General features: G+C 36.3%; 1 pseudogene; it reads right to left on the bottom strand.

The window, feature by feature from the left end:
- The window catches only part of LOC143640186 (nucleotide sugar transporter SLC35D2-like), a 46,864-nt pseudogene that overhangs the window by 9,862 nt on the left and 11,626 nt on the right, over positions 1-25,376 (bottom strand).

Raw genomic sequence — 25,376 nt, 5'->3', positions numbered from 1 at the left:
CATAACCCAATCACCCCAAGGCCTCACTCCTAATACCATCACCTTGAGAGTTACAACTTAAACATGAATTTTGAAGGAACACAAACATTCAGTCCATATCAAGGAGACTTGGCAAGATGCAAAAGGAGAGTCACATTGTGCCATATTCAAATAACCAGAGCAAAATCAAAGCACAGAACCTACTGGTTCTAACTCTGAAGCTCAAAGAACAAAGAACAGTTGTCTATTCAATTTTCACAAATTCCAACTTGAGGCAACAACAATAGATTTTTTTTTTTAGTACCAGGAATTTAACCGAGGGGTGCTTAACCACTGAGCCACATCCCCAGCTCTAATTTTTTTGAGACAGGGTCTCACTTAAATTGCTGAAGCTGGCTTTGAACTTGCAATCCTACTGTCTCTGCCTCCCAAAAGCACTGGGAGAACAGGCGTGTGCCACTATGCTCGCAACAAAAGATTTTTTATTTCATCTTTATTCCTGACTTGATTATTACCAAATATTTACATTTACAGAAACATAAATTCATGAATCACTTGAAGAGGACTAAATACTCATCAATAAGTACATTATGTGTCAAGCAGCAATGAATTAATATTTTGCAACAGAATTTTAAACTGCTCTCCAGTAGCACTGGGGAGAAAGAGATGGAAGAAGAGGCAAAAGAAGATAGGGAAAAACCTAGATATTAGGTGGGGTGGGAACCTGTATCTGAATCGCTACCAAAGTCTAATTCACAATCTTCTACTATTGCCAATTCATTTTTTATTGGATCCTTAAATATTCACTTCATGTTGAGAACTATCAGTAGAATTTGTATGTTAGACCTTCTTAAATATTCATTAAATTAAAAAAACCTCAGAACTGATCAACAAGATTTTTTAAAAATGCATGTTAAAAATAAGGTACAATCACTACAAATCTTTTTTGAAATCCAAGCCATTTTCCACCTGCATAATATTCAAACCACAGACCTACCAAGCTGCTGTGGCAGAAACAGCTGGGAGATGCTTGGAAGAAAAAAGACAAAGCTACAATTTCCTATAAACAGGGGTCTAGTCAGAACACTGTGAGTCTGACTGCATAGTGCCGAGTTGGCTTTATCTGTTCTGAATCTATTAAATATGATGACTCTTCATCATTTATTCTAATCTATTTCTGATCTTTCAAAGCAATGCAAACAGCCTACCTCTTCTAGACTGAGTCATGAAAATACTAGCTTTCAATAGTTAAGATGTCTGTTATACAAATAATGTATAGTAAAAATGTCTTCAATGGACCGACCCCATAGCCAGATAACAAGACTCCTGAAGTCCAAGCTTGTCTTCATCTCATCTTAACCACTAACATGCTTGTTAACGTGTCTAGGCAGATGGCTCTGCCTCCTAGATTAAGCCTTGCCTTCTACATATAAAACATGCCAAGCCACATCAAAACCTAGGAACCAAAAGGTTCGATTCCCGCTATTTTTAAGAAACACAGTTTCTGCCATATAAATGAAACTGGGTGTCTAGAAATCACATTCCTACAGTGACAGGGATCCCATCTCAATGTCCATACAGCACTGTGAGGAGCCCCTTCCTATCTTCCTTCTCATCAGCTAAACAAATCAGAGCTGCTTTGTTGCGCTCTTCTATCACCATTCAGAGCTTTCAAAACTGAACAGAAACAGAAGAGACACAAAAGTTGAGTAAAAAGCATTTAACTATGGACTCTGCTGCTATAAAGCTGTAACATTCTGCAAATTATTTAACTCCTCAGAGCCTTACTTCCTTCATCTGTGAAATGAAGATTATAATAACACTCTTGTAGGCCGGGTACAGTGAGCATGCCTGTAATCCCAGCAGCTCAGGAGACTGAAGGCAGGAGAATTCAAAGCCAGCCTCAGCAACTTGGCGAAGCCCTAAGCAACTTAGCGAGAACAAAAATAAGAAATAAAAGGGGCTGGAGATGCAACTCAGTGTTTAAGTGCCTCTGGGGTCAATCCCTAGTACCAAAAAATTAAAAAAATAAATAAAAATAAAAAACATCTTTGTACGACTAACATCAAATTGTTAATATAATTATTAATAGAATTAGTATTTTACTTACTATATAATATGCAATTAATCAGTTAATACATAACTAATGCATTAAATTTTACACTTAAATTATATATGGGACAATAAATCATTTCAAAAGGCATACAGTAGCCATCCAACAGGGATAAAAGACAAATGCTAGGCCTGGTGCAGTGGCGCACACCTTTTAATCCCAGCAGCTTGGGAGGCTGAGGCAGGAAGATCGCAAGTTCAAAAACTGCCTCAGCCACAGTGAGGCGCTAAGCAACTCAGTGAGACCCTGTTTCTAAATAAAATACAAAATAGGAGTATGGATGTGGTCAAGTGCCCCTGAGTTCAATACCCAGTTCCCACCCCCCCCACACAAAAAAATGTCAAATGCCAAGATATATCAGGGGCCAACACTACCAAAAGTCAAAAAGAAGATAGAAGTTCTGATATCTGCTGCTTCTCTGTACAGCTTGGCACTCACCCACTCACAACATCAGGGAGGAGTCCCAGTATAACAGGGGCTTCCTGTTTTGGGTCATCCTGACAAGGCCTTAACTGTACTACAAACAGCCAAGCCTCAACCATCTATCATCCACAGTTTATTATAAATAACTCTCAGAATGTCTTCCTATATAGGAGCTCATTCTTTCTGTTAGGAGACATTTGTGGTCTCTCATACTTGGGTGCCAATCTACTTTTACAAAAATTACCTTTAGGAAACCAGTCTCAGTCAAGCCACACTGGTATGCCTACTGCCCACCCTACCCCACACCTGCTTTTCCAGCTCCATGCTTTTTTTTGTTCAGCCAGTATTTAAAATGGAATACCCATCCTTCTCTTTCCATATCTCTTAATCCTGCCTTCTCATCAAATATCCTTTCTTCTATGACATTTTCCAAGCAGCTTCGTATGATTTTATTTTCTGAGACCACACAATCTGTATTACTGATGCCAGCTATTTTGTGACATTTAATGTGATGATAGTTATGAAAGTTCTTTGGAGAGATTGTACAAAAAGTGGTTACTGCTGTCAATGCCACGTAAGTGCTTAATGTTACCATAAATGCAGTATGATCCCTATATAAATGAAAGTTATTGCCAATTAACATAATTATTCCACATTTCTCCTACTCCTTTAGGGTAATCTCAACATAGTGGCTAAAACTAAGTCAGATCATATCAGTTGTTCAAACTTCTCCAACATCTATCTATCAAAAATCATTTTGTAATGACTAAAAAGGTCCGCCCTAATCTACTAGTCTAACACATGGTTCTCATGGTCCCATCTCCTTTTACTCATTCCATGCCAGCCACATTAGTCTCCTTGTTTCTAGAATATTCCAGGAACATTCCCACTTCAGGTTCTTTCACTTACTCTTCCATCCAGAATCAGCATGGTTCATTACCTCAACTCCTTTAGATCTTTACATGAAATCTAGTTTTCTCAGTAGGTGCTCCCCACTCCCCAAAATTTCCTTAACCCACTTCCTCCCTTTATTTTTCTTTATTATTATTTATCTCCAACTAACCAAACATATTTCACTCATTTATCTTTATTTTGTCTCCACCTTTAGAAGGAAAAATTTTAATTTGTTTTTAGTGTAGTGCTATTCTCATTACCTAAAAGAATGTCTGGTTGTGTGGGAGGCATCTACCAAGCATGTGCTGATAAACAGTGGGTTCCTGGGTAGATTACAAACTCCCAAAACGAAATTCATCTTTGGTTTTGCCATGCACTAAGCAATCACTTCCTTTAACATATGTACAGAATGGGTTCACAGCTGACTTTTACCCTGCCTTCCAAGGGAGAGAGAAAAGAGCAGTAGTAAGGCAGGAGGTAAGCAAGACTTCAGAAATGTCTGAAATCCAGTTTTGGGTCATTATAAACCCTCATCTTGTGTCCCCTCTGCTTCTTACTATAGTAGCTCCATGACCTCAGGCAAGTTATTACACCTCTTTGAGCCCCAGTTTCATTCTGATGTGAAGTAGGGGATGAATTCATGAAATGAAAAGGGGGCTGTCATATACCAGGTGCTCAACAAACAGTAATAACTCCCTTTAGTCTTCCCAGGTGCCTAGTAATATCATTTCTATACTAAAATAACTGTTGATCTTTGCACGAACGTTAAAAATAAAAGTGCTTTCATTACAGAAGTCTGGCTAGAATAGGAACCATTCCATCTGCCTAGGAGTTTTTGAAGTTTGCCCAGGAATAAATTTTTTAAAAGCCAAAAAGTTTTGCAAACCCTGTTGTGATGTTTCACAGCCCTTGACAAGGATATTATTTTCTTTATTAACTGGTAAGAGTCGGGCAAATGCTCTCTTTCAGATCAGAACTCTATTAAGGTTCTATGTGTATACACAAGTTCGTGGAAGACTGCACTACAGAAAAGTCAAGGAAAGAAATATGTCTGGATACTTGTTTCCTATCAATTCCTTCTGTTTGGGTGTTTTGGAAGAAGTTTTCTTAGACTTTCAGGAACAGTCCTTTTTTTTGCTCTTTCGACATCTTGAGACAAAAGTATTTCCATTATTTTCTTCCTTGCTTCTGTGTTCTTCTTTCTTTACTCTCAAAAACCCATAAATATGGGTGAAAGACCCACATCAGAACTACAAGAATACATGCTATGTGTTTTCCACATGTAGACAAACTTCCTTCAAATTCTTGAATCTCTTGCAAAAGAACCTCAGACCTCCTGACCACCTAACACACCTCCTTCAGAATATCCTGGGGACTCACTCAAAGAAGCTGAGTGGCAGAACTAATAAAGACAAGTCTAGCTCAAGCCCCACATTTTAGAGATGGGAAAACTGACATTATGAAAACTGAATCATAGAGAGGTAGTGGCAGTATGAGCAACAAAGCACAAGATTTTTTTTTTTTGCTACATTTCAGTTCAACTCTATTCTGTTATGAACTTTAACATTAACTAAGGAGTTAGCTTTCCTCCCTATCACCTACTCAAAAGTACAAGGTCTTCCAGTGAGAAGACTGGTTAAGTGTTACATCAGCAGCAACTAACTGATGACACAAAACAAATCCTTTTCTATTTCCAAATGAGCAAGACACTGAGGAAAGAAGAACTTATGAAGAAGCTCTTCAGGAAAAGGCAGAAACCAGAACAAACTATAAGGATGGAATTATTCAAGAAGAGAAGCAGCCTAGCACTAAGAAGCCACAGAGACTTCTAAAGAAACAGGCAAAAGAGTCCAAAATGAGAACGCTAAGCTCAGTAGCTAGACCAAAGTCCTGGGAAGCAACTCTACAGCTGTATTCTGAGCTGCACCATGTCCCATCCAGAGACTGTGGAGACAGTAAATTGGTTTTTGTTACTCAAAAGGTACCTGGTTTAAGAGCACATAAACTAATGTGGTTCACATTATGAAGGGATATGAAAATAATATTAATTCATTCATCTATCTACTGTTTACTAACAATATTGTGGTTAACAATGAAGACTCAGAAGACTCATGGACAAATCTCTTAACAGCTGGGTAATATAGGGTAAATTTCCTAGTTTCTCTGTGAAATGGAAGTTACAGTACCTATCTCACAGGGCCATTGACAAATTGGGACTTTATCTACATTTTGTAATTTTGTTTGTCAAAAAAGACTGTTAATGAAAAGCCCTAAACTGGGAAAAAAATCTTTGCAAATCATATATTTGATAAAGGATTTGTAACTACAATATACATAGAACTCTAAAAACTTAAGAAGAAAAAATATATACCAAATTTTGGAAATGGGGAAAATATCATTTTACCAAAGAATATATACAAACTGCAAATTAGCACATGAAATGATACTCAGCAACATCAGTCATTAGGGAAATAATTAAAATCATAAAGAGATACCTTTACAGGCCTATTATAATTGTTAAAATTAAAAGACTGAACAACAACAACAAAACCCTGTGGATAATCTCAAAGGTCAAGAGATGGAGCACCTGGGACTCTAATACATTGCTGGAGGCTGTGCAAAATGGCCCTGTCACTTGGAAAACAGTTTGGGAATTTCTTATAAAGTTAAACGTATTTACACTACAACCCTGAAATTTTGCTCCTAAGCATTTATCCCATTAAAATTAAAACTTATATACACACCTTTCTAAGTAAATGTCTATAGCAACTAACATATAATAGCTAAAAACTGCAAACAGCCCAATGTCTTTCAAATGTTGGAAGGATACAGTAGAATTTCCATTCAATAGGACAGTACTCAGCAATAAAAATGATACATGCAAAAACATAGATGGAGTGCTGGAGCAGTAGCCCAGTGGTAGAGCGCTTGGCTCACACATTTGAGACCCTGGGTTCTATCCTCAGCACCACATAAAAATAAATAAATAAAAATAAAGTTATTGTGCCCATCTACAACTTAAAAAGAAAAAAAAAGAAAACTTGTGTGCAGTACACTAGCTAAAAGAGCAATACATGTGAAAGAGTAGCTTAGGAGTTCAAAAGCCAGCCTCAGCAAAAGCTAGGCTCTAAGCAATTCAGTGTGACCATGTCTCTAAATAAAAACAAAAAACAGGACTGGGGATGTGGCTCAGTAGCCAAACATCCCTGAGTTCAATCTCGGGTATTTAAAATTTTTTAAAAAAAGCTACAAACATCATTTACATAACATTGTGGAAACCATACAGACAGAAAACACCTTCACTGGGATCTCAGGGGAGTGGGAGGGGCTAAATGAAAAAGGGCAAGAGGAGATTTTAGAGGGCAATAGATTGTTTTGTTTCTTGATTGTGGTGGTGGTTATAGGAGTGTATACATTTGTCAAAACCCAGTACAGTACACTTTTGATATATTTAATCATACATTATAGCTCAGATCAGGAAAAAAAAAAACACCACCACAACTACCCATAACAAAAACCCTCCCTAAATCACAGAATCAACATTGGATTAAGCCTGAAAAGATACTAAGCCTCCTATCTCTAGCACCTGAATCATACCAGAGAGGGCTTTTCAAAAACTTTTCTTAAAACAGCAAAAATACTAGGAAGGGTGCAGGGGAGCAAGATATGTCCAAGTGTAATCATAGGTTATTTTAAGAATACAGTTCTATTAGTGATTTTCTTCAAAGCACAGTCTGTCAAGTATTAACTGACATCATTTTCAAACAAAGTGAAATCTAATAAGTAGCTCCTGTAAATATGGGATTTGTTTGTTTATTTTGCGTACTGAAGATTGAGCCCTGGGGCACTTAACCACTGAACCACATCCACAGCCCCTTTTTGGGGGTGTGAGAGGGATAGGGTCTCACTAAATTACAGAGGCTGGCTTTGAACTTGCAATTCTCCTGTCTCAGCCTCCTGAGTTGTTGAGATTACAAGTGTGCCCCACTATGCCTGGCTGTTAAGTTTGGTTTATATATTATATATGAAAAAAGTATCTACAATCTCTGATTCTGCTTACTGACTAGTGGAAGAAAACTAAAAGAAAGGTAGGAAATGAAGTCATAATTTTCATTTTGAAGAGAAAAAGTGGGGATATATAAGATAATATACTTTCCTTGCCAAAAGCTAATGAACACATTATAATGGAAATATTTAAATAGGAGTCAGGATACCTAAATTAAAATCCCAACTCTGCAAAGAATTTGAGTCCTAATTGGCTGAATAAAGCATATTATATATCTCCCTAGCCTTGTAATAAAATGGGGGGGATTAAAGAGAAATATGGAACTTTAAAATTTATTACAAATGAAATGTGAAAGCAATTAGAAATTACTAAAAATGTCAAGAATACCATCGACATCATTGTCATATAGTCTAATAAAATGGTACCACTTAAAAAACTTGAACCAAGACTATATAATTAACCAGAACTACCTGTTACAATAACTCCACTAGAACAATTTTCAAGATGTTCCTTTTGATACATATTAGAAGATTCATGTTATAATATTTCAACACATTCAGATACCTAGGAGGTTTTCTTTAAATAACCTGAAATGTGAAAAAAAGATAACCTAACTTTTATTTATTTACTTCTTTATTTTATAGCATTTTTGAGATATGATTAATACATTAAAAAACTATATTATTTATTTATTTAATAGTTTTACTGAGGTGTGAGTGATACGTAAATGCCTACATCTTTCAATTATTTATTTTGTAGCTTTATATATATAAAACTTACATACATTTAATGAATACAAATTTATGTATACATACACCTCTGATACTATCACCAAAATCAAGGTAGTGAACATCTCCATCAGTTCTAAAAGTGCCCTGTGTCCCTTTGCCTTTTTATTTTCTTTTTGTAGTAAGAATACTGAACATGAGATCTTCCCTCTTAATAAAATTTTAAGTGTCCAACACTACATTAATATAGGTGCTACAATGTCAATACATATCTATTATTTATATATTGTGATAACTTCATACCCACTGAACATCTCCTCCTCATTCTCCCTCCTCCCATTTCCTGACAACCATCATCCTATTTTCTGTTTCTGTAAAAACAGTCAAACAAGTGGAGTCATGCATTATTTGTCCTTCCATGACTGACTTATTTCACTGAGTATGATGTCTTTCAGGTCCATCCAGGATAATGAAAATGATAGGATTTTCTTGGTTTAAGGCTGAATACTATTTCATTTCACATTTTTAAAATCTATGTATCAGTGAAAATTTGGGTTGTTTCCATATCTTAGCTACTATGAATAATGCTGGAATGAACACGAGTACAGATTTTTCTATGAGATCCTGATTTCAATTCTTGTGGATGTATGCCCAGGAGTGGAAGTGCTAGGTCATATGGCATTTCTACTTTTAATGTTTTGAGGATCCTCCATACTGTTTTCCATGGCAACTGAACATTTCCACCCATATTCTATGGATTCCAATTTCTCCACACCACTGCTAACACTAGTCTTTTGTTTTTTGATAGTAGCCATTCTTAAAGGTATGAGATGGTACTACACTGTAGTTTTGATCTGTGTTTCTCTGATATTGGTGATGTTAAGCACTTTTTCCTATACCTGCCAGTCATTTGTATGTCTTCTTTGAAGAATGCCTTTGCCCAATTTTTAATCAGGTTATGTTTTTGCTATTGAGTTATGTGGATTTCTTAAGTATTTTGGAAATTAACCCTTTATCAGCTACATGGTTTGTTAAGTCTTTTGTCCCATTCTGTGGGTAGCTTTATCCCTCTGCTGTCTCCTTTACTGTGCCAAAGCTTTTTCATTTAATGTAGTCCCAATTATCTATTTTTGCCTGTGCTTTTAATGCCAGATCCATGAACTCAAGACCAAGGTCATGAAGTACTGTCCTCATTCTCTTAGGGATTTTACAGTTCCAGGTCTTATGCTTAAGTCTTTAAACCAATTTGAGTTGATTTCTGTATATAGTGAAAGATAAGAAAGTGATTTCATTATTTTGCATGTGGATATCCATTTTGCCAACCCCATTTATTGAAAACATTATCCTCTCCCCACTGTATGCTCTTAGCATCTTTGTCAAAAATCAATTGATCACAAATATGTGGGTTAATTTCTGGGTTCTCTATTTTGTTCGCCCAGAAGGCTTTATGCCAGAACTCTATTTATTAAATTACTTCAGTTTAGTAATAAATTCTGAAATCAGAAAATGTGGTACCTCTATCTTATTTTTTCTCAAGACAGCTTTGGCTGTTCTTGGGTCTTTTGATACTCTGTATGAATTTTAGGACTTTTTTCTATTCTGTAAGAAATACCATTTGGATTTGATGGGAATATCACTTAAATCTGTGCACTGCTTTGAGTAGTATGGGCATTTTAACAATATTAAGTCTTGAAGAAAGAATATACAATATCTTTCTAATAGCGCATGGGGGGCGGGGGGGTCTTTTTTTTTAATCAATGTATCATAGTTTTCAGTGTGTAATAAATATTTTGCTTTCTTCGTTAAATTTATTTATAAATATTTTATTCTTAATGCTATTGTAAATAAAATTGTTTTCTTAATTTCTTTTTCAGATGGTTTAATATACAGAAATACAATAGTTTTTTGTATATTGATATCTAACTTTTCAATCTTACAGGAGATTTGAGTGGCAGAGATCTGAAACAGAAGTTCTTACTTCATTTTGACCATTATATCATTTATTTCAAGGAAGACAAAAAGAAAACCAATTCATCCCTGAGTTGGGTATATATTTGTGTCACATGATCCTTTAATTCAGATTTTTAAAAATGAAATTCAGGGCACACTCAGAACAGATTCTCCATTTTACCCCATCTTGACCCTTCTTCATATATATTCATGAAATATTAAGACTGATATTAAGGAGTGAATGGGTACTTTACATTTATCATTGTTTCACTCTAACATCTCTAAAGAAATAGTTATTTTCATTCCCAACACATAAGAAAACAAACTCAGAAGGGATGAACAATTTACTCAAAGTCACAAAGAAGGGAAGCATCAATGCAACTCCAATCAAGGTCTCAAACTCAACCTCTTAAAATATTCATTCTTCAGTTATCTATATACTATACCAATCCTCCTACCAACCCCTGATCCTTCAAATAACAAATGACTTTTCCTCTAAAAGACAGACAACAACAGTGGCAAATACATGTCAGGGAAAGGCCAAAGATGATTTATTAACCTGTTAATATTAATATTAATATTAATTTTCATATTGATTCATCAGGAAGATAGAATAGTTATTATCATTGGTTTACATTTTAAGAACTAAAAGATAAGAGAAGTTAAACAATTTGCTGCAGGTTAAAAAGATATTACCTATACTACTAGAGATCCTTACAGTTCCCAAAGTGCTTATTTACTAATCCATCAGAATTCAGAAAGCAATTATTCAGTAAGAAACTATCAGGACTCATCCTAGAAGCTTGAAAAACATCAGTGAACAATAAAAGCAGAGATTTCTATCCTCATGGAACTTACATTCTAGCAGGGGAGACAGAAATAGTAAATAAAAGTAAGCAAATTATACATGATATTAGATGGTGATGTCTGGAAAAGATAAGTAGAAGAGGCAGGTAAAGGATGTTAAAAGAAAGAAAGGAGTGTTAAAAGAATGAACATTGCGCTTTAAAATAAGGTGGTCAGTGTGGATTTACTTGAGAAGGTAACATTTGGGCAAAAATTTACAGATATAAAGGAATAAGGCATGCAAATGTTCCAGGCAGAAGAAAAATCTAATCCAGCAGCCATAAAAAGAGAGCATGCTCAACATTCTAGAGAACAACAAGAGGTTTAAGTGGATGAAGTGGAGTAAGAGAGAAGGTAAGAGCTCAAGTTAGAGAGGTAAAGGGGACAGATCTTACAGGATCTAGCAAGGACTTAGAAAGCTATGGTAGTTATTGGGAGAATTGAAAGAATGATCAAATTACCTTTGATATGCCTACACTGACTATTCTGTTGAGAATTGACTGGGAAGAGGAAGGTTCATTGGTCAAACCATGCATACAAGTATTTAACACTAGGGTAAAAATCAAGACCAGAGATGCTGAGGTTAAATGATGATGAAAGTAATGCAGAAGGTGAGAAGTGATCCTTTGCTGGATATTTTCTGAAGATAAAGCCAACAAAATTTGCTACCACACTGGACATTGGATACAAGATAGGAAAGTCAAGGGTAACTCCAAAGTTTTTGAATTGAGCATCTAGAAGGATAGCATCTCCAACAACCAAGATGATAGAGACAGTGGGTGGAGGAGAAGTGGAGGAAATAAAAGGAGCTCAGTTTTGGACAGGTCAGCTAGATATGTCAAGTAGGCTGTTAAACAAATTTAATTTTAGAACAGGAGTCTATCCCAAATATAAACGTGATAATTTTTAGGCATATAACTAACATTTAAAACCATGAAATTCAAATTGCCAAAACTAGAAATGATTTTTCATAAATATCTGAACTGATAAAGATTAAGTAAGATCTAAAGAAAGTTACTGATATATACAAATCAATTGTAACAGGGCTGGTATTCTTTTCTTTTTTTTTTTTTTTAGTTACAGATAGACACAATATCGTTATTTATTTATATGTGGTGCTGAGGATCCAATCCAGTGCCTCACACATGCAAGGCAAATCTCTACCACTGATGCACAACCCTAGCCCAAGAGGTGGAATTCTTTAGCTCTTAATTTTTGAGAATGCTTCACTGCCAGCTAGTATAATTAAACAACTGTCCTTTGAAAGCTAAATAAAGGGAGTTCACCTACCAGAAAAGATTTCCTAAATACTGTGCACAGAATATGGAATTATTTTCTCCCTTTTTCTCAAAAAGCATTATGCAGAGACATTAAATATCTAGCACAATGTAAGCATTCCATAAATATTATTTAATAAGTAAATAAATTTGCCATTAAATAATGCAAGCTTACTGTGACATTATTTTGAGTATCTAAACCCTATTTGTCAATGAGGTTATATTTAATTAAACATTTTTACTTACCTGATATTTAAGCCAATGAAATTTGTCCATGTGAAAATATAATCTCCACCAAAGACCATTCCAATGTAAGTTATTAATATATTCTAAAAAGAAAAAAAGTGATATATTGTTACATAGGTTTAACCAAGTTTTTTAAATGTACATATAAACTCATCCATGCTGTGACCTTAAATACCTTAAAATACAAAAAAAAAAAAAAACAGTAACAACATAAACCCATTAACCCTAAAGTGAGTGTAGTATGAACAAGGACATCAGTAAGGAGTCAATGACATTAGCCTGTTCCCAAATTATTTTTCCAGAAGTAAATGCTTGTAAATCATTAACAAGATTATCAAACTTTCCCTGCCTTGTGGGATGGCTGACAGATGGCTTTTTACTCTGATTGGGATAACTACTGATTATGAGAGAAAGAATAAAGGATGAAAGAATGCTAACATGCAAACATCTTTCCTCTTCTTTTAAAAAGGAAAAAGGGGATGATGGGAACTTTGCCAACATGAAGACTATTATTAGAGAAATTTTCCTTGCTATCTTCAATAACACATGGGAAGTCATTTTGAAGTATTGTATCTAAAATCACTTCTGACACTCCTATGTATAAACATCCAGCTCTCTTTAATTATCTTCAGATTAAAAAAGCAGAAAACAACTTTCTAAAGTTTAAACTATCATTCAATTCCTTTCAAATATTCCTTCTTTTTTATTCATAAGTTACTGCTTCCCTCTCTTTTGAAACTACCATAAACTGTCAATGTAGCAACATTCCTGGATCAGGCCTAAAGGCCAGGACTTGGTTATAGCTTAGTGGTAGACTGCTTGCCTAGCTAAGACCATTGGTGCAATCTTCAGTAGTGAAAAAAACAAAAACTAAAAACAAAACTTCAAAATAACTCTCATAAGAGTGCTCTTTCAGAGAGCATTCAAAATTACACCAGCTTCTTCTAGGTCTAAGGACAGTGACAGCAAGTTACCTTACATCAGTTTTTTTTTTCTTCTTGTATTTGTAGATAGACATCAGGACTTTATTTTATTTGTTTATTTTTATGTATGCTAAGAATCAAACCCAGTACATCAGACCAAGTGCTATGCCACTGATCTACAGCCCTAGCCCTAGAGCAGATTTTCTTACTGAAGGATAAAATATATGTATTTTGTAATAGTAAACAAAGCCAATAGGTATGCTGGAAAAGTAAATAACAGGACCTCTCTTAGAATACAAAGATACAGGGAGAAAGTGAATTATTTTGCATAAACTGTGCAAGAAACTTCAGAAAGGAGGGGGGCCTACCGAGAACACAACTTGCTTCTCAAAATCAGAAAAATTGTAGGTATATATTAGGGTATCTTAAGCAACATTTGCTATCAGGAGGACACCAACCTCCCCCAGACAGAATGTTACAGGAAGCACAGAAGAGTATACTGTGAGCTCAAAACTAAGACTGCAATTCTCCAACTTTAGTGTATCTGAGAATTACCTGGAAACCTTGTTAAAAATGAAGATTTCCAGGTTATACTCTACAGATTGTGATTTAGTTTATCTGGAGTAGTCCTGGGGATTCCTTTTTTAACCAGAAATACTAATTGATTTTCCTATCACACCTCACCAAAGAGAAATGAGGAATCTGACAGAGGGTTTGTGAAGTTGGGATCCTTAAGAACAGAAAGAAGCTTAAAGCCTCCTGAAAGAACAGCTGAGCAGAAAAGCTAGTAAAAGAAAAGCAGAAAAGTTAATGAAAGAAGTACCACTGTAGCTTTGGTAGATTCTAACTCCCATCTATTAGCTCTCCTTCAACAGTGAGACCATGCAGCAGTGAGGAGCAAAAGCAATTAATCCGGCAATACAGTTTTTCCCTCAAAGGTCTGAAATAAATCTACTCCCTTGGGACTGAGTAAATCCTTGGTTACTTAATTATATCAACAGAATATATCAAAATTATATCAAAAGTATAACAAAAGAAAAGTATGGACGCACATTAGGTATCACTGTGTGTGTATCCCAGGTTCACAACAATAAAGTACACACTTAGAAATTCCAAGCAAGTCATTTAATTATTTAAACCAAACATAGGCTTTCCTACCCCATCCTTCTCCTTAGCTAAAACATGGTACCAAATGCCCTATCTCCTATGTTCTAACTGCTCTTATTCTAAAGATACAAGCCGTCCACTTTGCTCTTGAAGCATCAACTATGCAAAACCAAAACACAGAAGAGAGCTACTTTGAGGGGCTAAAACTATCTCAGTCAGCCCAGTCCCTTGTCTTTAGCTTTCTGGGAGAATTCACACAGTTGACTTGTTATAGCTTAATTTAGAATTCTATTCATGTCAAACACTCTAATTTCATGATTTGAAGCTACAGACTTTGGGAAATTATAACCCAATCTGATTTCTAACAGGAGATTGGGCAGGCCTCATTCCACTGGGGGTGCAGAACACCAGGGATGGGCCCCACTCCACTGGGGGCATGTTTTACTTAGTAGTCAGTAAAAATGTTACCTCTACTGATGACTATTGAAGCATCAGAAAGGAAGCCACCAAAGTAACCATCCTCTTCTTCCCAAATGATCATGGACCTACCTCTCTGTCTTGTCTTTTTTAGAAAGTAAACCCACTTGGCTAATTCAAATATGCCATGACCTCCTTGATCTTAAAGAGCTAGAATCACAAAATCAGATGAAAGAGGCCTCAGGCTTCAGTGAACTTTAGCTCAATACTCAAATCAACTTGGCTCTCTTGGCTGAAGACAAATGAGTCTCCCTCAAATAAAACAGTTCAGGAGGAAGCAACATTACTGAAAATGTCAGACACAATTTTTAAAAGTGGGTCATATAAGGTCTGGCTCAGTCATAAGAAAAGCACCCTTGATTAGCTTGTGGCCAGCACCTCTTCACATAGAATACCAGAACTCAGTGAAACAGAGCAGTTCTTGCTTCCATTAATGGGATGGGCCTATCACTACTAAGCTATTCATCTGCCCTGTCACAAATAGGCCTAAATTTTCTTTCTTCCTCTACTCTAAGATAATACATTTTCCTTTTCCTGCACTCCTCAGAGCTAAGTTGCCTGCAAGCAGACCAGGCCCTTCCTGAATTCTTAAAGACTTTCAGAAATGCAACACAACCCATCAAAACTAATAAGATAGAACAGGAAATGAGGATTATGGGACATAAAAACATAAAAAGATTATTATTTTAGAGGATCAATAGTCAAAAAAGCACATACCAAAAAGTTATTAGTATTTTTTTTCCAACTTACCTTAATACAGCCAACTATTGTAGTTGTAAGAGCAGAATTATACTGAGTGCAGAGCACTGTGGCATATATCAAGATGAACCTAGGGTGAAGAAGGAAAAGGTACATCATAATGAAGACCCAGTGCTTAACTTTAAAATAATCTCTAGCCAAGAGAAACAGCCAGTATTGGCCATGCTAGCTCATTCTAGTCATCGAGCAACTGTGAGCTTTCTTCACCTCACTGTTGTTACATTGAAGCTTCAGATTTTTTAAGACTTCTAAAGAGAAACACACATCCATTTCCTGTCCTGGTGTTTTTCTGATCCCCTCAACAAAACCATGAAACCATTACTTATAATGATGAGTATTCTTTAGCAATCATGCTTCCTACTAGACAGAAAGCTCAGATCTCACAACCCTAGCTCACTTGTATACCTCTCATGAGGACAATGTGACCTCTGGACAGGATGAAGGCAAGAGGGATTCTTAAGGATGGAAGAAAATCAAACTGGAACTACTTTAAGAGGGGATACAGGCTCCCTCAATAACTAAGTAGCAGCACTTGGAAATCCTAGGTTTCCTCTGAGGTTTTTGAGCTGACTTAATCCTAGGGAAGCATGTCATTATATTCTAAAGCATCTGCTCACTATGCCAGGTCCAGTCACAGATGAGCTGACTGGCTAAGGGAAGGACACATTTTAGAAACATGAAAGTGAGGAGAGAAGCATGTTTGCAGATACTCTTTGCCTTTTACATCTTCTCTTCTAGACAGAAGACAACATGGTAGAGATAAGTCAATTAGCTCCAAAGTCAAATGCAGCCTTGCCATCTACTGCTTGTGTAAACTTTGATAATTAATTTTTGAGCCTGCTTTCTCATAGGTAAGAGAACAACAACATGTGTCAAACTGTCAATGTATAGATAAAATAATGCATACTGAAATAAAATGATGCTTATTATAGACAAGGCCAATGGATAAATATCAGCTCTTTTCTTCCTCTAACATGACTTTGGGATCAATTCAGCAGCCTTAAGAGCACACTCCCAGGTGGTACTATGAAACCACTTGAGTCTGGAATTGATTATCCTAAGCTGACACACTCAGGAGCCCAAACATATACTGGGAAATGAGGCAAATGAACTCCTGAACAAATTTCTCTAATCTATGTCTCTAGGAAAACTATCGGCTAACAAGGTGATAAACACTCACCCCATCACACAGGAGAGGGTGAACTGTAGAAGAAAGAGGGTGTCAGCCCAGCCTTCAAACTCCATTGCCTATAATACGCAAGGAAGCATTAGATTTTAGAGCAGGCCCTCAGAAGGAGCTCATTCATTCATTAATGAAAATCCTTTTATGTGTGTACCTCCAACATGCACACACATGCACGCGCGCGCGCGCACGCACACACACACACACACACACACACACACACACACACACAGGCATGCATTTCCCTGCATCACTCCCAGGATAGAGTGATGTTCAAGTTTAAAATATATCAAACTGAACCAACAAAAATTTTCAAAAGACACCCTACTTTCTAAAATGTAATGTGAGGAGATTTGGTACTTCTCCCTACTAGTGCAAAGAAATATCTATTTCTTTAAGGCACATATCCACATCTGGCTAAACTCAGCTATTCTCCCAGATGGCTGTTAGTGTACTAGTGTTAAAGGTTTTCTCCAACATTAAAACACATTTCTAGCCAGGTGCAGTGGCACACACCTGTAATCCCAGCAGCTAGGGAGGCAAAGGCAGGAGGATTGTGAAGTCAAAGCCAGCCTCAGCAATTTAGTCAAGCACTAAGCAACTCAGTGAGACCTTGTCTCTAATAAAATACAAAACCGGGTTATGGATGTGGCTCAGTGGTCAAGTACCCCTGAATTCAATCCCAGGTACCTCCTTCCCCCCTCAAAAAATTTCCTCCTTGGCAATATGTGAGAATTCAAGTATAGAAGTAATTATACAAATACAACTAAGATCTACTCCGGGAGAATTATTGTTCATATATATATGACATGATATAATATCATATATATTCTATATCACTTATATATATCATCTCAAACACACACACACACCTCACACACATATAAACACACACCACAATTTGTTTAGTCAAGAGTCAATGGACTTTTATTTGGGTTGTTTCTACAATTATGTTATTATAAATAAAGCTGCAATTAACCTTGGAGTAAAAGCCTATTGACACATTATTATTTGCCTTTGGTAAATATCTAGGACATTAGATTGCTAGTTCTTTTGGTAAATTTATCCTTAATTTTATAAGATAAACCTTTTTCTTATAAACTGTATACTTTTTTCCAAAGTAGCTACATAATTATATATTCTACTCAGCACTGTATGAGAGCTCTCACCGCTGTACATGTTCATCAATATTTAGAATTCCCAGAGACTATTCTGGTGAGTGGCATGTGGCATTTCAGAATTCTAACTTGTTTCCCTAATGACTAACAAGGGTTGGGTATCTTTTAATGTGCTTATCTGACACCAGTATTTCTTTTTTTATAGTCTACCCAAATCTTCTGCCAAATTTTAATTAAAAGTCTTCTGATGACTGAGTTTTAAGTTTTTTTATACATTCTTGATGAATATCTTTAATCATGTACATGTGGTACACACACACATGCATGGAAGACTTCAGAGTAAAAAATAATCAGAATTATATAGCAAAAACCTTAAATAAATCTCTCTATACTCTATATACAGGAGTTCCTTCCCTCCTTAATCTCCTATGCTAACGGGGCAGGATTCTGACATGTATTAACTTAGGCCTTGGGGCACTATGCTAAAGAGGATTTAATTAGGTCTGCTCATAATGAAATAGAAAACTACAGCAATAAATAATACTGCCTAATATTTGTGGAGTGCTTCTGAATAGATCATGTCATTTGAGTCCCATGATAACCCTCTAAGATAAAAAAGCCAAGTCATATTATCCCCAGAAGACATCAAATGACTAACTAACTTTAGGTCACATAACTAATATATTAGACTCAAATCTACACATTGCAAGTCCATGGCTCTTTACAATGAACATTAAATTTTATTCAGGAAAAATGCCCCAAATATATACTGCATAGGCCCCCTTTGGGGATACAGTAACTATTCTGTAGAATATTAAAATAAATCTTATGGCCATTATTCTATTTACACAATTCAAAAACAGAAAAATAATTCTCAGAGGATTTATTTTCCCCATTTCCCTAAGTATTTGGCCTATGTGTGAAGAAAGCCAGTCTATGGCACAAGTAGCCTGCTGCATTCCTCTACTTCACCACAAGAATAGATCTTTGACAGCAACAAAATCAGCAGCAGCCATTTGAAAGTACAGCTGAAGAACAAATATGACCCATTCAGTCCTCAAGAGCCCACCCTCCCTGCTATCTGCCATAAGAACAGCATTAAGAAAGCAATAAAAGCTACCACTTATTACAAGCTTCCCATGTGCCAGACTCAGAAATATTCAGTAACTTTTCCAAAATTATTCAGCTAGTAAGAGCTTGTTCAGTTCCACAGCCTACAGTCCTTCTATCTATACTTCTGGGAAACAACACAAGTTTTTCTACTCGATGGCTACTCTTATCAGATCAGTGAGTCAAAAGCAGGAGTTCTACTTGTAACTCTGCATTAACTTTCTGTGAGGTCATAATAAAGTCATATAACCTCTATGAGCCCTTGTCTATATTACAAAGGTAGAAAACAATCTGCTCCTTCTGCTTTTTGTTAGAAACAATTGGGAGAATAAAATAAGATATATAAATTATATAAATATATACTGAATTTATAAACAGAAGAGATTATTTACTTAAGCTTCCACCACTACCATTATTAACTCATGATGGTAGATTTGCAGGGAAGAAAAATTTTGTTTTTAAGGTTCTGGGTATTGAACGCAGGGCCATACACATGCTAGGCAAGTGCTCTACCATTAAGTGACACCCACAGCCCCAACAGGCAAACCTTTTTATTTTCCCTATGACAGGAGATACAGAAGGCACAACGATCATGTACTTTTTTTAATCAGGAAAAATAAAATGTTTAAACAAAACAAAACTTCTGCCTCCAGAGAAAACTCTGATAAAGAGTCACTGTGACGAGAATGACCTGACTGGTCATTCTGTGCGTAACACAGAACTAAATAGGACTCTGCCACAAGCTCCATGATCTGCAATCTTGGCTAAGTGGTGGCTGTGGTTACAGACTGAACATACAAAGATGCTTTCTTAGGCTTCCTTCTGTTTTGAATGAAGTCTCCACCTCTACAGGTGCTGGTGGTATCCCGTAATTCCACGGGTCAAAATCTCCAGGAGTGAAAAGAGTGTCATACAATCAAAGGGCAAAGGTTATATGGACCTACCATGTTCTGTGTAAGATTTTTAGTTAAATAAAAATATTTGAAACAGAAAAGTTTAACTATAAAATTTATTCTTTACTTGCTTAGATAAAGGAAATTAAAAGATTTAGGGAGTATCTGAGTAAGATTAAGCACTAAAATGACATACAATAATAAAACTAAAATCTAGTCCAAGAATACAATCAGATTTTGTCTTTTTTTTTTTCCTTTGGTACCAGGGATTGATCTGAGGGGCACTCAACCACTGAGCCACATCCCCAACCCTATTTTGTATTTTATTTAGAGACAGGGTCTTATTAATTTGCTTAGCACCTTGCTTTTGCTGAGGCTAGCTTTGAACTCACCATCCTCCTGTTTCAGTCTCCAGAGAAACTGGGATTATAGGCATGAACCACTGTGCCCTCAAGATTTTTTCTTTTGTACCAGCTCTGATTGATTAATTCTGGCTGTCTGAAACACTGTAGTGGGAAACATTCTGAGGCTATGTCCAGGCTCAAAAAGGAAAGTACTGTGACTATTTGTCCTTGTCCATAAGAGCACAGGATAATATCTGCACTGATTCACCACTCCTGATCTAAAGAGAAACGTGGAATAATTTCATTGTGCATTTCAGTCTCAAGTGCAACCATTTCTACTTCCAGGGAAACTTGCTAAACAAAAAGTAAATAACTTATTTTATATGCAAACTAAAATCTGAAGTATAAATGAGACATTTTCTGTGTTTTGATTCTCCCTGCTTACCTTGAAAAATCTTAACAAACACTTTAGGCTTTCTATACTCTATATAGAACATCATGGTAAAAAGGTTGTAAATGATGTAAATCTATTTTGAAATTTCTTTCTCTTAAAAAAAAACTATTGAGAAAAAAATGTGGCCTTTTCTAAAAGTAAACTGCTAGGAAACTTGCTAAGGCAGAACAAAGATAATGTTAGTGGTGCAAATGATCTGCCATAGTTCTCTCCCTGCCTTGGGAAAGTCAGGTGAGTTCCTAGAATCAGTGGTGCTGGGTTACCCACCTTGACACTATTATAACCATTTTCTACCTCTCCTGCTCTGCCCCTTATGCTAGCTTAAATGAGTATATGAGCCCAGATATTTGCACTATCTCGCTGCTCACTACGCTCTGCCACCAATATAAAACCTATGTATGATGGCAAAACTACACTTACTAAACTTACTAACCAAGTTTCTTGCTCCTGTTGAAAAAGTCACGTCCTCAAAAATGACTAATAACAAGAGTAGTCACCCTGGACAGGCTACCCCAGTAGCCTAAAACTTTTTCATAATTTAAACAGCAGTGCTTCATAAGAGACACTTCCAGACAGATGATTTGTGTGGCAACTTTTCTTGTCATTCCCCTAAGTCATGTAATATAACCAGTGATATAATGAAGACATTATACAATGCCCCAGTGCCTACAGTACTGGCCTTGTGAGATTCACAGCAAGAGGTCTGTTCTTCCATTCCTACGTGAGAGTACCTAGCAGAATGTGCTGCCAGAAAGCAGAGCTCCAACTCTCGTGACTCTGAATCACTGGCTTTGTGCTGCAAACATTCCCTTTTGGAGGCAGCAACTAATGAATTTAAACACAATCTGTCCTGACACTTTGGAAAGTCATTAGTGAAGTGATGTCCACTCCACCTCTACCTATATTAATTAGATATCTTTTATTAACAGGAAGCTGGTTTTCATATAATATGTAGGGACTTTTTAAAATATTTTAGAAGATATGTATTTTAAAAACATTAAGTGCTAAAATATTGGTTCTTTGGTTCAAGGTAAATGCAAGACTTGCAAACCTTGAATAAACTTTTAAAACACAAACATACACACACACATACACACATACAACCAGACTAGTTTCTGAGAATGCTTTCCCAAGGCTTTCCCTTGTACTATGTGCTCACTGGGATGCATTGTTCAATTGGAACTTGCCTTTTAGTCTTTAAGGTAATTTAGTTCTTTCATCCTTAACCTCTAATTCTTTCTTAAAGATTGTATCAATCCTGTCAAATACCTCTCTGGACCTTTCAGAGCCTCTTGTTGGATTTTTGCCCTAGCAGAGGAAAATTTTTCTTCCTTTGCCTACTTAGGTTAATAGTGAGACTTTGAGAAAAATAATTCAAATTTTGCTTTAGTTTGCATCGAGGTCAAGAATCTGCAAATCTAAAAATGCAAACAAATAAATTTGTTCTATCTTTCCCAGTTATTTTTGAAGTTAGGATTCATCACAGAATACTCATCATTTATTCCAAAAAAATAATATTTTTCTTATTGTTCACTTTATATAGTACAGTATTTAAATACCTTCACATGATTCTACAATAAAAACAATTCAGAAAAATGAAGAGTTTGGAAGTGTCCCTTCATTCTTTTCTATATACCTATTCCCACACACAAATGCAAAAATTGATGGTTACTTTATTAGTTTCATATATAATTTTTCCAGTTCCTTTATTGAAATAAGTGAATAAACTATGTGTGTCTTATTTTTTGTTTCATTTTACTCAAAGAAAGCCTACCCTTTGCACCATGCTTTTACATTTAACCACTCATCACGGAGACCTTTTCATTCAATACAAAGAGAGCTTCCATGCAATAAGTGGCCTAAGCTCAGGAGAGCCAGGAGTCCCACGGATGAAAGCAGTTGATCAGCATTGATTATCTGGGAGCACTAGATTCAGGCCAGCTGGGAGGACAGCAGCCTAGTAGTGTCCACACCAATATGACTTTTACTGCTCATAAATTCTGTCTCTTCCCAGAAAAGGACCTACTTTGAGAACATTTTATCCCAACCTCCCCATTTTATACATGACAAAGTAGAGTGGGAGAGCAGAAGGACTTATCCAAAATCAGCTAGTGCATGGGGACAGACCTGGAGGATGCTGGTTTTTTGCACGTAGGCCCAAATTTCTCTTCATTGTACCACTTATATCACTAGCTTTTAAGGACTTGTTATTACTTGGAGAGTAAATTTCAAATTCCAATATCTAGCACTGGTTCTAATTTAGAAGGAAACAGGGTGTGGTATAATGAGAAGAGTGACAGAACCAGTCTTACAATCAGGAAATCTGGGAAATCTAGACCTGGGTCCTCTCTGGCCCCTATTTCCTCACTTATGAAATAAAATGTTTGAACCAGATGCTCTCCAAGGCCTCTCCGAGTCTTACACTTCTATCTTCTAACAACACTTGCATCTATGCCGGTGTTCATACTTAGTTCTGCCTGGAACACACCTTTCATTTCTCCTCCTCCACCTTTCTCAAGGTCCACCTTGGCTTTCCCTGATATGTACCCATTCAGAAAATGCTAAGAGTTCATTTCTCAGGATTCAGAACATTCTTTTTCCTCAACCTAGATCTAGATTACTTCCACTCCAAAAAGCCACACAAATTGGTTTCTCAATCCATTCAGTTCATGTCTGCTTAAATGAATCTTGTAAAGACACCTTTCTTAGCTAACTTACTAAAAACAGTACTTCCCTTCATTCTCCTCATGCTCTACTTCTCTTCATTGCTCTTAGTATATAATTTATGTGTAGTCTATCTCACCCCACTGGAATCCAAGCACAATTAAAGCAAAGACCTTGGTCTTCTTTTTTTTTTTTTTTTACTTTTCAATTCTTAGAAGAGCATCTGACACATAATAAGCACTTAATATGGTCTTTGAAAGAACAGTGATTGTTCGTAAATAATTAATGACAAGGACAAGTTGCTGACTACTCCTAATACTACTCTTTTAACCACCATTGAGTTATTTCTCACATTTGAGGGCTTGTCCTACAAGAAGTCCCTGCATGAAGTCCCAAATGGAGAATGTAAGTCAGGGACAGCAGATAGTTTGGGGAGATACATATACACAGGCAAAAAGCAAGGGTTCTGGAGTCAGAGTGGTTCTAGTTTTGAACCTTGCCAACTGGGCTTGATCATGTTTGTAGCATCTGAAAAACAGATATCAACCTACTACAGAGGTATGTAACAAAGATCAGTGGAAATTATTTATGTTGAAGTATCTTGTCAGGTAGAAGGCATCATACCAAATAGGTAAAGTATTCTAATGGCCAGAAACAGTCTTAAATTGTTTTTTGGCAACAGCCTCATTAAAAATGTATGCATAAACAGTCATGTTTGTCCAAATATACATATGCACATGTAGGAAGAAAAGCACACTGACAATCTGACAATGAATCAGACTCTTAGAAGAACATCTGACACATAATAAGCACTTAATATGGTCTTTGAAAGAACAGAGAAAACTCTTACCTTACCATATATCCCATTCTTTAATGCAAACCCTTTTAGATAAGGCTTCAGACAAACAAACCACTATCTACTGTGAAAATCAATCCTCCAGTGGAAAAACTAAACCTCAGACCTCTTGTAGAACACTATGAGCCTCCTTGACACCCTGGGTTATGTAGGCTTCCACCTACGACATACAGACTGTTTTAAATAAAAAAATAATCACTCAACCACCTTTGTAAGTCTTGTCTCTAAAACAAGCCCCAAAACAGGCTAACTGCTTATTGCATTTGGTGTTTAAGAAAACAAGAACTGGGCTGGGATTGTGGCTCAGTGGTAGAGTACCTGCCAGCAGGTACTCATACATACATGGCCAGTTCCATGGTTCTGGGCCGGAGGTGAGGCAGAACATCATGGCAGAAGAGTGCAGTGGAGGGAAACAGCTCAGGAGTGGTCAAGAGGAAAAGGTCCTACACAAGGACAAAAGAAAAGCCCCCAAGGCAAGGCACACCCCCAGTGACCCACCCCCTCCAGTCACACCCTACCTGCCTACAGTTACAGAATCACTGCTATTTCAAAGAATATATATTAAGTGCTTATTATGTCACAGATGCTCTTCTAAGAATTGAAAAGGAAAAAAAAAAGATGAAACCCAGTGTGAGGCACTGGGTTCGATTCTCAGCACCACATAATAAATAAATAAAAAAACAAATAACTAAATAAAGGCATTGTGTCCATCTACAACTAAAAAAAATAAAAATAAACAAAAAAAAAAACAAGAACTACCTCACTAAACAACAATTATTGATATGTAACTCACACCACTTTCTTCCTAACCTGAATACTCATAGTACTTACTAATAGGCACGCACTTTGATATTGTCTCATACCTAGGCTTTTGGGGGATACCTTATATCTAAACCATAAGGAGTATGTTGCTCTTAGAATGGCAAGTCTGCTCCCTAATAAGATGGTATGGTCTTTAAAGACGATACCATTTTATTGCAGCTTCTTTTTTCTTATTTTTTGAGTCTAACACAGTGAGATATACAA

Source organism: Callospermophilus lateralis, unplaced genomic scaffold (genome assembly GCF_048772815.1).
Source record: "Callospermophilus lateralis isolate mCalLat2 unplaced genomic scaffold, mCalLat2.hap1 Scaffold_130, whole genome shotgun sequence".
NCBI lineage: Eukaryota > Metazoa > Chordata > Mammalia > Rodentia > Sciuridae > Callospermophilus > Callospermophilus lateralis.
This window is presented reverse-complemented; position numbering and strand designations above follow the sequence as displayed.